Here is a 16054-nt window from a genome sequence, read left to right as displayed (position 1 = left end):
CAGCAGGAAGAATTGGAGAAGATAAACTATGACCCACTTTGGTTGAGCTCTGAGAAGCATGTCACCTGCCTTATCTCTGATATTTGAGTCTGAGGTCCACTCCTGATTTCAGCTTCCTGCTGTTGTGGACCCTTGGGGAACAGCGGGTAATGACTCAAGTAGTTGGGTCTCTGCCACCCACATGGGAGACCTGGATTGAGTTCTGGGCCCCCGACTTTGGTCTGTCTAGCCCTGGCCTTTGTGGCCATTTGGGAAGCAAACTAAAGGATGGGTGCTCTATCTGTCTGTCTGCCTCCACCTCTGCCTCTGATTCTCTAAAATACTAAAAAAGAAGTGGATTGTCAATGTTTCTTAAAGTACTATCCTGAAGTTTTTAAAATTTAATTAAGATATTATTAAGATCTATCTATTAATTCTCTTTAAACTTTTAATTTTTTTAAGATTTATTTGAAAGTCAGAGTTACACAGAGAGAGAAGGAGAGGCAGAGAGAGAGAGAGAGAGAGAGAGAGAGAGAGAGGTATCTTCCATCAGCTGGTTCACTCCCCAATTGGCCGCAATGGCTAGAGCTGCGCCAATCTGAAGCCAGGAGCCAGAAGCTTCCTCTGGGTCTTCCCACGTGGGTGCAGGGGCCCGAGGACTTGGTCCACCTTCTATTGATTTCCCAGGCCATAGCAGGGAGCTGGATTGGAAGTGGAGCAGCCGGACTTGAATGGGCACCCATATGGGATGCCAGCACGCAGGCAGTGGCTTTACCTGCTACGCCACGGCTCTGGCCCCTAAACTTTTATCTTTTAAATAAAATTATCATACCAGAGCATTTATTTAATTTACAAAAGCACTTTCCAAATCATCATCTGTTAAAATCATCATTTTCTTTTTGTAAATTTTATTGATATAAACAGAATAGATTTCATATATTTCTTAGGTACAGTTCTAAGAAGATAATGATACTTCTGTCCCTCCTGCTCTCCTTCAGTTTCCCTCCTTCCTTATTTTCTTTAATTTTTGCAAAGAAATACTTTCAATCCACTCTGTAATCACATGCTTAATTCACCACTAACCACGATATCCAACAAATAAAAAGTAGCAAGACCACAGTTCCACAGGAGTATAAACAAGGGCTAAAAACAACCATCATATCACAAGATTTTATTCCTACACTTTTTTTGCATTCCATATTAACTGTCACATATCAGAAAAAATATTTTTCTTTTTGTGTGTGGCTTATTTCACTAAGCATAATTGTTTCACATTGCCTTCATTTTGTTGCAAAAGACAGGATTTTATTCTTTTTTATGGCTGAGTAGTATTCCATAGTGTGTATATATATATACACCACAATTAATTGATCCAGTCAAAAGTTGATGGACATCTGGGTTGATTCCATGTATTAGCTATTGTGAATTTAGCTGCTATAAACATAGGGGTACATATAACACTTTCATATGATGATTTCATTTCTTTTGGATAAATTCCTAGGGGTTGGATGGCTGGATGATAGGGTAGATTTATTTTCAGATTTCTGAGGAATCTCCATACTGTCATCCATAATGTTTGTACTAGTTTACATTTCCACCAACAGAGTATTAGGATAGATTTTCCCCACATCCTCACCAGTATTTATTGTTTTTTGATTTTTGGATGATAGCCATTTTAACCAGGATGAGGTGAAATCTTTTTGTGATTTTTAATTTGCATTTCCCTGATGGCTTGTTATCCTGAGGATTTCATTATGTGTGTGTGTTGGCCATTTGAATTTCATCTTTTGAAAAATGCCTGTTCATGTCCTTTGTCTATTTCTTAACTGGATGATTTGTTTTGTTGTTGCTGAGTTTCTTGAGCTCGTTATAGATCTTGGATATTAATCCTTTACCAGTTGCAAAGTTTGCAAATATTTTCTCCCATTCTGTTGGTCGTCCACGGAGAGAGCCAAGGCATTCCCAGAGACAGCTGCCTGTCAGTGGTCTGCTTTGGCAGTTTGAGTCTGAGTGTCCTTTTTAGAGTGAGGGGAGGGGACTGATTCATAGGCCAGGCCCAAGTGGGTGCCCCATCCCCTGCCAACTCTCCAGGCTAGCCTCAAAGTCAGTGGGAACCATGGGTTTATCCCTCCAATAAAATCTCCTAGTCATGCAGGCATGAGAACTGCAGCAGCAGCCTCTGCTCACCTTACCAAGATGGGGCTTGTCCCTGCTAGTCACCAGATGCCCTTGCAGGGAGGATGGGAAGAAGGCAATGAACTCTCCATTAATGGGGCTAGGTGGGCACCATGCGCCCTGCCAATGCTCCAGGCCAGACTCAGGGCCGGTGTGGTCCACCAGGTTCTCCCTCAGGCAATATAACCAGTGACGTGGGCTGTCACAGACTCCTGGCTCCAAGAAGATAGTGCCGTATGCAGCCCCCAGCTGCTGGAGTTGCTGGTACTGTCCCCGCTTGCTGCTGTGTGTTTGTACTGTCCACGGTGCTCCAGGGTCTCTCTTACTGTAGAATTCCCATGGCAGGCTTCTCTCCAACTCTTCCCTGGGAATGCAGTTACTCTGCTTTTCTTGTTATATTCTTGAGGTCAGAATTAGAACTTCTTTTCCCTATTCAGCAGTCTTGGATCTCTCAAATCATTATTTTCAAATTATTATCTGTTCAACATACAAAGTTGTTCCAACAGATTTATTATTAATATTGTTCTTCCTTTAAAGTTATGAATTGAATCTCAGACTTTAAATAACTTACCCAAGGTGACACAGGAAGTAAATGGGTGAGCAGGAGCTTAAAACTTTGTTACCAATACTGAAGCCTCTCACTGTAAGTTCCATCGCCCCAGCCCTCATAGGTTCGTGGCTGTTGAAACATTCTAAGTTAAAGAGTAGAAGGATTTGCTGCTTGCCTAATTGCTAGAAGTGCTTTGAGTGTATACAAGGTCCATAGAAAACCTCAGAGTTAAGCACTCTGGCACTGCCAAAGAGTTGTTGTTTTTGACTAGCAAACAAGAAAGTAGACAGCGTGTTCCTTGCTTGTGAGTGCTACCTCCAACATCCTGGTCACCAAAGTCTTGCCTTAAAGAAGCAGAGCTTCATCCTCTTAGACCTTGGGGCATTTTTTTTTTTTAAATTTATGTATTTATTTGAAAGGCAGAGATACAGAGAAAGAGAAGTGTGGGGAGCAACTCGGACTAGACTAAGTTACTGGAATTAAGACTTATTCTATGCATCTGCTCTCCCACAATATGGCGCTGAGAAGGGAGTAACAGCTTCTACACAGCTGCCTCCAGTTCAACCGATAAACTGTAGGACCTGCTCCTGATTGGAGGAGAGCAGCGTACTCGGCGTGTGGGTAGCAGAGTTGGGATTGGCGGAAGAGGACTATAAAGGAGGAGAGAGACAACATGCACCAGGAACATCTATCTGAAGGAACACCTGTGCAGCCCCTGAGAGAGCCGGCCGGCGGTGTGCCGCTCCCCCGCGGAAGTGGGGAAAGTGGCAGGGGGAACCGCCCTTCCACAGAGGTGGAAGGGTCGGTAGCCAACCCGGGAAGAACCAGCAGCAAACCCGGGGAGGGCCGAGCAGACAAAAGAACAGCGCAGGGTCCTGTGTCGTTCCTCCACGAAGAGGGGGAGCGACAGAGAAGGAGATAAAAAGAGAGGCAGATTGTCCATCGGCTGGTTCACTTCCCAAATGGCAGCAATGGCCGGAGCTAAGCCAGGCCAAAGCAAGGAGCCAGGTGCCTCTTCTGGGTGTCCCATGTGGGTGCAGTGACCCAGGCACTTGGGCCATCTTCTGTTGCTTTTCTAGGAGCATTATCAGGAAGGAGGATTAGGAGTGGAGCAGCCAGGACTCCAACTGGCACACATATGTGATGCTCGTGTTGTAGGCAGCAGCTTAACTGTTGTACCACAGTTGACCCTGGGAGATTTTTAAACATGTGGAAAAGCATTACTTCTTGAAGGCTGGTCCTTGGATGATCAGTATTGGTATTAACTAAAAGTTTGATGGAAATGAAGAATTTCAGGGGCTGGCTTTGTGGTGCAGCGGGTAAAGCTGCCACTTGCAATGCTAGTATTCCATATGGGCACAGATTTGTGTCCTAGCTGCCCCACTTGTGATCTAGGTCCTAGCTAATGGCCTGGGAAAAGCCCAAGTGTTTGAGCCCTTGACACCCATGTAGGAGACCCATGTAGGACTAAGCCCCTGGCTTCAGCCTGGCCCAGCACTGGCTGTTGTGGCCATCTGGGGAGTAAATCAGTGGATGGAAGATTCTCTTTCTCCTGTCTCTACCTCTCTTTCTATAACTCTGACTTTTAAATATAACTCTGTTTTTAAAAAAAAGAAATGAAGAATTTCAGGCCACACCCCCAAATCTACTTAGAACATATTTTTTATAGAAAGCTTTTATTCAATAAATATAAATTTCATAGATACAACTTTTGGATTATGGTGGTTATATATTATAGCGATTATACCTGCTCTCCCACCCGCAAACCATCCCACCTCCTACTCCCTCTCCCATCCCATTCTTCATTAAGATTCATTTTCAATTATCTTTATATACGGAAGATCAAATCTATAGTAAGTAAAAATTTCAAGTTTGTACCCACACAGACACACAAAAAATAAAGTACTGTTTGAAGACTAGTTTTGCCGTTGATTCTCATAGTACAAACACATTAAGGACAGAGATCCTACATGGGGAGCAAGTGCACAGTGACTCCTGTTGTTGATTCAACAATTGACACTTCTATTTATGATGTCAGTGATCACCCGAGGCTCTTGTCATGAGCTTCCAAGGCTATGGAAGCCTCCTGAGTCTGCAAACTCCGACCTTATTTAGACAAGGCCATAATCAAAGTGGAAGTTCTCTCCTCCCTTCAGAGAAAGGTACCTCCTTCTTTGATGGCCTGTTCTTTCTACTGAGATCTCACTCACAGAGATCTTTCATGTAGGGCATTTTTTGCCACAGTGTCTTGGATTTCCATGCCTGAAATGCTCTCCTGGGGTTTTTAGTCAGATCTGAATGTGTTAAGGGCTGATTCTGAAGCCAGAGAGCTGTTTAGGGCATTTGTCATTCTGAGTCTGCTGTGTGGCCTGCTTTCCATGTTGGATCATTTTCTCCTTTGTAATTCTATTTATTATTGTTAGAGACACTTGGCTTGGAACCTACATGTTACAAGATCTCTGTATGATTCATGTACACACTAAAGTTTGAGAAGCATTATGAGGGTGCTTCAAAAAGTTAATAGAAAATGGGATTAAAAGATGCTATTTTAATGTAGAAATTGAAACTCACGTATAGTTTTTTATAATATGAATTTTAATGAACTTTTGTAAGACCCCCTTACTCATGAATTAAAAAAATTGTACACAAAAATAAACTTTCCTTTTAACTGCATTTTTGCATTAACTTTTTGAACTCTCCTCAGCTATTAGGTCCGGGAGTCCTTTGTGTCTTCTCAGTCTTCTCCAGGCCAGTGGTTCTTCAGCCTGACAGCAGATGGCCTGCGGAGTTTTGATGATTCCAATGGGGTGTGCCTAGCTATGTTAGTAACGCTGAGGCTGCTAGGCTGCGAAGGCTGATGTCAACAAACACCGGCAGCCTTAGACTGTTCGGGTCATGCGGCCTTTGGAGAGCCCAAGAGCATGGCATCACCCGACAGGCACATTGAGGACAGGAATATTGCCCAGGACCATAACTTCTTTTTTTTTTTTTTCTTTTTTTTTTTTTTTAAACAGGCAGAGTGGACAGTGAGAGAGAGAGAGACAGAGAGAAAGGTCTTCCTTTGCCATTGGTTCACCCTCCAATGGCCACCGCGGCCGGCGCACCACGCTGATCCCATGGCAGGAGCCAGGTGCTTCTCCTGGTCTCCCATGGGGTGCAGGGCCCAAGGACTTGGGCCATCCTCCACTGCACTCCCTGGCCACAGCAGAGAGCTGGCCTGGAAGAGGGGCAACCGGGACAGAATCCGGCACCCCGACCGGGACTAGCACCCGGTGTGCCGGCGCCGCAAGGCAGAGGATTAGCCTAGTGAGCCGCGGCACCGGCTGGGCCATAACTTCTAGTAACAGATGCTATGACACAGACACATGGATTAAGCCTGGTGTCTATAAACCATGACGTCTTCATGATCAATGCTTTCTACAATCTTCACAGATAACACATTTCATTGTGTAACATATCAGGAATGTAGGTGTTACCTGGAAGAATGGAGGTAATGACGTATCCAAAAATGTGACTTTTAGCTTTGTCACTTCTAGTTTTAAGTAGAGGAATCTGATTTTTTCTGGGCTTCATTTTCTGTGAATTGAAAAGAGATTAGACATATATGTAAGGACTGTTATTATAGCCTCAAAGCAAAAAAACACACAGTCTTGCAGAGAGTCAGGGATAGAGAGACAATCTATCTTTATAACTGCTATAAACCATGACTGTTAGTATGTAAGCAAACTATTATCACTTTATGGAAATTGCTCGACTGAAAATGATACCCACAGACTGATAAGGGTCAGGAGAGGACTGGAAAGAATGCTGAGAAGACTTTCAGAGAAATCTAAGTGGCAACCACAGAGTAGAACATGTAAGTCTCTGTGGCTGCTGAGACAGCTTTTCATTGCAAATGACCTCTCAGTCTGCTTCACGTGCTCCAAGTTCAGATGCTTTGCTTGGGCATATACTTGCAGAAACAGAAAGAAGCTTATTAGCTACTTCTGCTTCTGCAGGGGGCCACAACCCACTCAGGCAAAATCAAGCTTCCCAGCCTGGCTTCTTTATTTCGTGGAAGTTCAGTGACTGTGCCACATACGATCAGGTAAAGCTCTGCAACCAGAAGCACCATAAATTTACTCTTCTTTTAAAAAAATTAATTGTAAAACAGTTCAAAAAATGTAGAAAATGACTAGATACCTACATTTTTTGAATTAATAATATATAATAATTAATTATAATAATATATAATATATAATATATATTATAGATTATATATAATATATATTATATTATATTATTATATATATTATATTATAATATATATAATATATAATATAATATATAATTAATTATAATAATAAATAATTGAATTAATAATATATAATAATAATAACCGTTTATTTAATGAGTATAAATTTCATAAGTACAGCTTTGGGAATATAGTGATAATAAATATTAACATTTTCCACATTTCCTTTGGATTTCTGTTTTTCTCTGTAGAAATAAATTACACTTGGGGCCTGCATTGTGGCATAACTGGTTAAGCCACCACCTGCAATCCCAGCATCCCATATGGGTGCTGGTTCGAGTCCTGGCTGTTCCACTTCTGATCCAGATCTCTGTTAATGTGCCTGGGAAAGTAGCAGAGGATGGTCCAGGTCCTTGGGTCCCTGCACCCACACGGGAGACTTGGATGAAGCTCCTGGCTCCTGGCTTCGGCCTGGTCCAGACCTGGCCATTGCAACCATTTGCGGAGTGAACCAGAGGATGGAAGATTTTTCTTTCTTTCTCTCTCTCTCCCCCTCTCTTTCTGTAACTCTGTCTTTCAAATAAATAATAAATCTTTTTAAAAAAAGGGAAATTAACGAAATGAATTATACTTACAGTTTAAGTGATACCTATCCCTATATCCATTCCTCTCCACACCAAAAATGTGACGTTGGTAATGGTTTGTGTTATTCCCTTGATTGTTTTTTACACTTCTACATATATTTGTGTCTCCTAAATAATGTATATTATTGTTTTGTGTTACTTCCTGTGAATCAGATCCAAACCAGGTACTAAATCCCCTGAGGCCACTGGATTTCAGGCCAGCTGTAGGGGACAGTTCTGTGAACTCTGCAAGGTTCCCCTCAAGAAATTCCCAGTGACTCCCTGCTTGTCTACATGAGCACTTTTCCTGATCCTGGGAATTCCATGGCTGCCCAGGCACAGGTTGCATGTGTAGAGGAATAGTGCCAAGGGCCACCCTCAGTCACTGAGCAGCAGTCAAGGAGTAAATTTTCCAGACTCTTGTTCTTCTGAGGGAAACTGATGAGGCACAGTCCATGGAATTCCTCAGAGGGTACTAGTACCACAGGGGCCCACAAATGTAAACAGCTCCATAACACACCCTATATTTGCTTTGTTTACTTCCTTGCCTCACTTCCTTTGTCTTCTTGCTCTGGGATCACTTTCTAAACATAATAATAATAATAATAATAAAAACAGCGCATATGCCATTCCATTGCTGACTTCTCTGATCAGTTCAAAATTGTTTGGATACAAATAATTTTGGAGTTAAATTTTTTAGATTTATTCTTATTTTATTTGAAAGGTAGAGAGATGAGGGAGAAGGTGAGGAAATGGGGGGTGGGGAGAGAGAGAAAATGAATCTTTCTTTCACTGTTTCACTTCCCAAATGCCTACGACAGCCAGGATTGGGTCAGGCCAAAGCCAGGAGCCCAGAACTCAACTCAGACCTTTCACGTGGGTGGCTTAAACTCAACTACTTGGTCCACCAGCTGCTTCCTGCAGGATGTGCACTAGCAGGGAGCTGGAATCAAAGGTAGAACCTGGACTGGAACCTTGGCACTTCATTATGGTTTGAGGGCCTCCCAAGCAGTACTTAACTACTGTACCAAATGCCTGCTCCAACAGCTTGGATTTTATAACACGTGGTCCAAAAATGTGGTCTGATTGTTATTAATGCTTTCCATTTGTCAAGACTAGTTTTGTGGTCTGGAACATGGTTAGCTTTTGCAAAATGTTTGAAGTTTGTTTGAAAATAACTTGTATTCCATGATTGTTGAGTGCTGACTTTTATATTAGGCCACTTAGAGAAGTTTATTAATTTTATGTTTGAAATCTTCTATCTAATTATTAGGTTTTCATTTTCATGGATTTTTTAATAGACACGATCTAAGATTATTATCTCATTTTAAATCTACCTGTTTTACTTTATATATTTTGAAATTATGTTTTTTAGTTGATATAGCTTCAATATTAGTATATCTGTATCTCAAATAATTAATGTCTTTATCTTTTACTAATAAAGTTCATTTGGTTTATTTTTTGAGGGGGTTAGTATTTTCCTAATCTATTTTTTCATGTCTCTAGTGATCAACACAAAATTCTATTTTGTTTGTTTTGTCCACTTTAAGAATTATTGTGTTTAACTGGCAAGCTTGATGAAGTTACATTGACTATAATCATACATATATTAAAAATATGTCATTTTATTGTGTTTCTATTTAACAGCACCCCCTCCCCATGCCTTTTTGCTACTTTTCTTTGTGGGGGTCAGAAAACTATTTTATATAAAATAATTTTGTTGGAAAACAGCTGCACTTTCTTGGCTGTGCTTTGTGTATGGTTCCCTTTATGCTACAATGGTATAGTTGCCTTGTTGTCACAGAGGCTCAATGGCCCATCAAGCCTGAGATACTTACTACATGGCTCCTTAGTGTAAGGTTCTGTCCCTGTTTTGTTCACCTTAAATATTCTTTCTCTCTCTCCCTTTGAAATTAGAGATTCCAATTTCTAATTCTAATTTTACAAAGCAAGTAACATATATAACAGGTTAATGCCCAGTGAGGTAAATATTCAATTAAATGGAATAATTACAAACAATTGCCATTATTATCAACTGCTTAAGACAAATTCTCTCACCATGTTTCAATATCTATCTCCTGAAATTTGCAATATTATCTTTATCTTTAGAATATTCAGCTTCTTTACCACTATAAGATCCTATCTCATAGACTATAAAAATATTCAGGCTTTTCTTTGCTTAAAATACAAATTCTGTTTTTACTCTAAAGTCTCCCCTCAGCTACCCCTTTTCTATTTTATTTTCCTTTATCAGCCAAATTCTTTTTTTAAATTTCTACTACATTCTGAAAATTATTGCTCTCGAATCAATTAATCTTTTTTAATTTAATCTTTTTTCACAGGCATGGTGGGCTGTAAAATTCTATAATTGGGGCCCACACTATGGTGTAGCAGGTAAAGCTGCCGCCTGCAGTGCTGGCATCCCACATGGGTGCTGGTTCAAGTCCCAGCTGCTGCACTTACGACCCAGCTCTCTGCTATGGCTTGGGAAAGCAGTGGAAGATGACCCAAGTCCTTGGGCCCCTTTACCCATGTGGGAGACCCAGAGGAAGCTTCTGACTCCTGGCTTCAGATCGGATCAGCCCAGCTCTGGCTATTGTGACCATTTGGGGAGTGAACCAGCGGGTGGAAGACTTTCTCACTCTCTCTCTCTCTCTCCATCTCTCTCTGTAACTCTGCCTTTCAAATAAATAAAATAAATATATTTTAAAAATTCTATAATTAAAAGATTATCATTGGACATAGACATAGTTGATCACTTTATCAAAAATGTGGATAATAATTGCTATTTTGTGCCCTTTTAAATGCTAGGGAACAGACTAAGTACTCTATTACTATCGTCCCAGTTGATCTTCGTAACAACACAATGAGGTAGGAACTATTATTCCTCACATTTTACTCTTGTTGGATTTAAGAACTGAAGAGGCTGAACAATTTCTCCAGGCACATTGCTAGTAATTGCAGGAGTTGGGACTTCCAGCTGAGGATCTTGGAAACCAGTTTATAGTCAGTACAAGTAGCCAGCTGTGAGGTCTCCTTTGCTTTCAGGATTCTAGATCTATCACAAATGAAAGTCCCAGTATTTAAGCGAGTTTGAGTCAGCTTCTCTATTATTTTTATCCTATAGTGTTCTGTGGTTGATCTCAGTTACAGTGCTGTAAACCCCTTAAGGGCTGGGATCCTGACTTGTCAGTCGCATGATGACAGGAACATAGTAAATATTCAATTATGTGTACAGCTGTTACTGTATTGCCACTAAACTAGGGTCTTTAGCTTTTTATTTGTTAAACTTATTTGGTGAAGTAGAAAGTCTTTTACTGTAATATGAATTTAAACTATGTTATCTCAGAAACTTGAAAAAATAAAGGGAGAAAGGAGGAAGATGGGAGGGAGAGAGGGGGAGAGAGGGGGAGGGAGGAAGGGAATATCATTATGTTCTCAGAATTTTATCTACAGATCGCATTGAATCTGATAAATATAAAGTAAAATTAAAATGAAAAATTAAAAAATAAATTTATTTTGAATGAGAGGAGAAAGTTTTTCTTTTTAAAATCATTGTTGCTTCCTAGTTTCCCCTTCCACCCACTTGAGCATTTACTCTAATGATTCTCAGTTGAGGAAAGAGCTGGGCGAGTCATTCTGTAGATGAGGAGCACATGTCTGCCTCATCTCACCCCTGCCAGCATTTTGATACTCGCCCCTCAAGGGCAAGTCAGGTGGACTGACCCTGCCACTGTAGCTGAGGGCAAGGTCCAGGAGGGCAGTAACTCAAGAACCCCGGAAAACCAGGTATTGTGTATTTCTGTTTAAATTTATGGGTGCACAAACTTTGTTACTTCAGATGTATTTTAGGAACTTAGCAAGAGTCCTTTTTTTCATCATGGAGCACACTGAACTCACAGAAAGTGAGCGCTAGAAGGGACTTAGTAGTAGCTGATTCATTTTGTACTTCACTGATGAGGAAGCTGAGGCCTTGAGAACTGTATCAATGTGTCCACGGCTGGACCCTTTGCAATGCCTAGCAAAGTGTTAGACACACGTAGCCGGCGCTGTGGCTCTATAGGCTAATCCTCCACCTTGCGGCGCCGGCACACCGGGTTCTAGTCCCGGTCGGGGCGCCGGATTCTGTCCCGGTTGCCCCTCTTCCAGGCCAGCTCTCTGCTATGGCCAGGGAGTGCAGCGGAGGATGGCCCAGGTGCTTGGGCCCTGCACCCCATGGGAGACCAGGAGAAGCACCTGGCTCCTGGCTCCTGCCATCGGATCAGCGCGGTGCACCGGCTGCAGCGGCGGCCATTGGAGGGTGAACCAACGGCAAAGGAAGACCTTTCTCTCTGTCTCTCTCTCTCACTGTCCACTCTGCCTGTCAAAAAAAAAAAGTGTTAGACACACGAACAGGTGCTCAGTAAATCCTGATGGAATAATTGGACATAAAAATCAGACACCAAGGCTGTTTTGCCTTTCCATTATGCATCAGGGGTCAAACTGTTCAGAACTAACCACCTCCAAGCACAAACCCCAAGTCAGAAACAGTCACTGGGCCAGGCCTATCTCTGATGATGCCTCTCATCTTTGAGTTTTTGTGGGATTTTAGGATTTGCTGCATGACCTAGTGCTTTCTGGTTTATATTCTCTTGAACATAATGTCTTTCTGCATTTCATGCTTCTCCATACTGAATTCTCTGAGAGAACCTTGGCATGTATTGCTTTGCCTCCCTCCACCACACCCAGCCCTGGAACAGTGTTTTGATCCTAATAATGGTGAGCTAAATTCTTCCATTGATTCCTGAAGGATTAGTAGATGCCTAACTCCAGAGAAAATTAGTTGCTGAACAGGTGACATTTATCTTTGACTTGAATATCATCAGGTCATATAGTTTAAAAGCAAACCAATGAATGAAAGTTACACTCTTTTTTAGTGTAATCTAACAAACAATACATTGTGCTGAGTTGTTCTTACAGACTTTAAAGTACAAATTGTGAGCATAGCTTCCTGTTATTTAGAAGCATGTGAATTTAGTCTGCAAACATTAGCAGATTTGAGGCTGTGGTGTTATTTATTTATTGCACAATCACAAATACACAGCCTTGTGAATGTTAGTATTTTCTGGGTATGACAACAGAGTTTGGAAAAGATAAAAGCTGCAAAAATAGTCAGCATTTATCCACAGTTTTGGAACCTGCACAGGAAAAGGCCAAGATTAGGGGTCTAGGGTTGTAACAAATTAGCCTGAGTCAGGAGATTGGAATTCTTGATCTGGCCCTGGTTCTAGCCACTTATGAGACCTTGAATAAGTCTAAAATCTTACTGGGCCTCTTGCTCCTCAAATTTAAAACTGCAAACTTGAATTTCTGAGGATTTATAACATCTATTCTTGTTTATGATTCTATAATTTATTTAAGTTAACAACCACCATGGCAGAAAGAATATGTAATGACAATGGAAAGTATTTTTTAGCACTGGAAAAATGGGCAGTAGAATGGAGGAGCATAAATTAGTGGTCTTTTAATAGAGGAACCACACAAATACTTTAACCTAAAACCTTACATTTCATAGCATCTGTCCTGAATATTATGTGATTATTTCACTGCTTAAAAAGATTTTGAAGGTCATAGAAATGTCCATCCAAATATGAGGTGAGACCAAATTGTAAGTAGATTAATTTCATAGAACTACCAACTCTTCCACAATTTTCAAGTATTCATGAGGATGAAATATTGAAGATTTTCATGACAAAAATTTCCATGAATAATTTCAGATGTATTCTATTGAAGAATTTGTCTTTGGACTTTCTAAACTTTCTAAAGTCAAAAGTAAAAATGTTATGTTAGTTAACAGAAAACTGTTGTGATTTATAAAATAAAAGAATTGAAAGCATTATGTCCAAATAGATTATGCCTCATACAAATGTGGCCAAATATGAGTCCAACATTTGTATGATGAACCCCTCTCATGATCTTGAACTTTGCTTTACATTTGTTTCAATAGTTTTGAAACAAATGCACACCAAGAAATGACATGCAATGGCAGTTGGATTATTATGGTTAACCTGAACACACTGGAAACCAAGGATAGTCTGAATGCAAACAGCCCATGATTTGGAGTGAATGGTAGAATGAGGCTGAACTATGCATTTCAAAATAGGCAGTAAAGTTTGGGCAGAAGAGTAGCCAACAATTTCCAAATATCTAGTAGCTGGTTGGTAGTTCAAACCTGTAGCAACCAAAAACCCATATTTCTCTCTCCCAGAGTTTGAGTTTCAGGGCAGGGGGAAATTGTTCAATTGAAGAATCAATTGAAGAATTTGACTGATGGGGTTAAATTACTCAAGCAATCCAACCTGTCAATCTTTCCTGCACAGGTGCAATCTGGAATGGAAGGCAGCATATTGCTGGGAATGATGGCTGTGGCTTTGTGAAGCCCAGTGTGGGTTATTGACTCAAGCTCCCCTTTTTCTCCTGTTTGAGGCTGCTAGTGGTTGTTCTTTCTCTTCTTATATCGGGGTACTCCCAGATCAGTATTAGGTGAAGAATATCATTTTTTGATTTTTTTTTTAGTTCAAAGGGATAAAAGGTCTAGCTGAGGGATTGGTATTTATCAAGAGGAGAAAATGATTGAGATTTATAAAGAGGATGAAAGTGGCCTAAAGGCACAAGAAAATTAAAAAAAAAAAAAAAAAAAACAAGAAAAAACTTGGGTGATAAGAGTCAGGGCAAGGATGGGCACCCTGTTTGGGAAGCAGAGCTGACAGAGCTCTTAAAGCTGAGTTATCACCGGCGCCGCGGCTCACTAGGCTAATCCTCTGCCTTGCGGCGCCGGCACACCAGGTTCTAGTCCTGGTCGGGGCACCGGATTCTTCCCGGTTGCCCCTCTTCCAGGCCAGCTCTCTGCTGTGGCCAGGGAGTGCAGTGGAGGATGGCCCAAGTGCTTGGGCCCTGTACCCCATGGGAGACCAGGAGAAGTACCTGGCTCCTGCCATCAGATCAGCGCAGTGCACTGGCCGCAGCACGCCAGCCACGGCGGCCATTGGAGGGTGAACTAACGGCTAAAGGAAGACCTTTCTCTCTGTCTCTCTCTCCCACTGTCCACTCTGCCTGTCAAAAAAATAAAAAATAAAATAAAAGCTGAGTTATCGTGTTGAATCTTCTTCCCTGGAGTCTTTTTCTTCCCTGGAGCATTGTCGTTGATGATATTCAGCCATGCTCTTAGCTTTACTTCTCTTTGTGTCTGGTTACTTCTCTCAGGAACAAATGCCTGAAGCTCTCTACAGCTCCCAAGTCAAATCCCCGAGACAGAATTTATCAGTCCATCTGATAATTGCCATCTCTGTTTTGGGAATGTGCAGAAAAGAGCCAACATAGCAGGTTTGTGGTTGTTATCTTTAGAAAAGTCCTGTTTGGGGGCTGGTGCTGTGGCGTAGCAGGTAAAGCCAACACCTGCATTGCTGGCATCCCATATGGAGACCGGTTCAAGACCCAGCTGCTCCACTTCTGATCCAGCTCTCTGCTGTGGCCTGGGAAAGCAGTAGAAGATGGCCCAAGTCCTTGGCCTCTGCATCTGTGTGGGGGACTGGAAGAAGCTTCTGCTCCTGACTTTGGATTGGTGCAGCTTTGGCTGTTGCCAATTGGGGAGTGAACCAGTGGATGGAAGATCTCTCTCTCTTTCTGCCTCTCCTTCTCTCTCTGTGTAACTCTTTCAAATAAATTTTTAGAAAAAAAAAAAGAAAAAAAAAAGAAGAGGTCTGTTTGTAAGACTTGGACCTCTGCTGATGTTGTGGTGTTCCTAACCTTCCCAATACTGATAAGGGTGGTTCACAGTGTCTAGGCTGTTTGTGCAAACAATGTGATTTATGTTGAACAACTGCTTTCTTTCTGGAAGTCAGGAGTTTTGGCACATGCTAGGCGGAGTGGATGTGACCAGCCCCTCTAGAATGTTGACTGCTGGTGGGAATTTCCAGGTAGAAACACTGCACATATGTTACTGCATTTTTTAATAGAGAAAGTATCACACTCAAGTGTAGCCCTCACAGAAGAGAAAGCACAGGGATCTTGTGCATGGATCCTGTCTGTTTTTTTTTTTCCCAGTTTGCCCTGAGTGGATATCTTTACTGTTACATCATTGTAATAAATCTTAATTATGAATCCAATTATATTCTGAGTCCTATAAGTCCTTAGCCATGAGTCCAATATATGCTGAGTCCTGCAAGTCAACCTAGCATATCTCTGAATATGAGGATGGTCTTTTAGATTATGGCACAGGCCACCTTGATTAATTAAAATAATTAACTGTATATGGGGAAAGGAGAGTGACATTGTATACCTGGCCACTTTAGCTTATGGAATGTTCTAGAACAGTGGTTCTCAACTCAGTCTGCAAAACAGAATCTTCTGTGATGCCTTTAAAAATTGGACCCCATCAAGATTTGTTAGATTCTCTGGGTGGTGGGGCCTAGAGAGTGATGTACTTTTAAGTTCTGCTGTGATCATCATGTGCAG

The 16054-nt window shown here is 41.4% G+C and overlaps 1 long non-coding RNA gene across 1 annotated transcript; it reads left to right on the top strand.

Annotated features, from left to right (window-relative positions):
• The first annotated feature begins 6677 nt into the window (after positions 1-6677).
• Positions 6678-10274, top strand: LOC138845255 (uncharacterized). Its single transcript, XR_011382144.2, has 2 exons — positions 6678-6791; positions 9904-10274. It is a non-coding gene; the product is annotated as an uncharacterized LOC138845255 (long non-coding RNA).
• The last annotated feature ends 5780 nt before the right edge of the window (positions 10275-16054 follow it).

Source organism: Oryctolagus cuniculus, chromosome 14 (assembly GCF_051225735.1).
Source record: "Oryctolagus cuniculus isolate XC-2025 breed Fujian yellow rabbit chromosome 14, ASM5122573v1, whole genome shotgun sequence".
In the NCBI taxonomy this organism is placed as follows: Eukaryota; Metazoa; Chordata; class Mammalia; order Lagomorpha; family Leporidae; genus Oryctolagus; species Oryctolagus cuniculus.
Note: the sequence above shows the minus strand (reverse complement) of the source record. Positions and strands in the feature narration are given on the sequence as shown.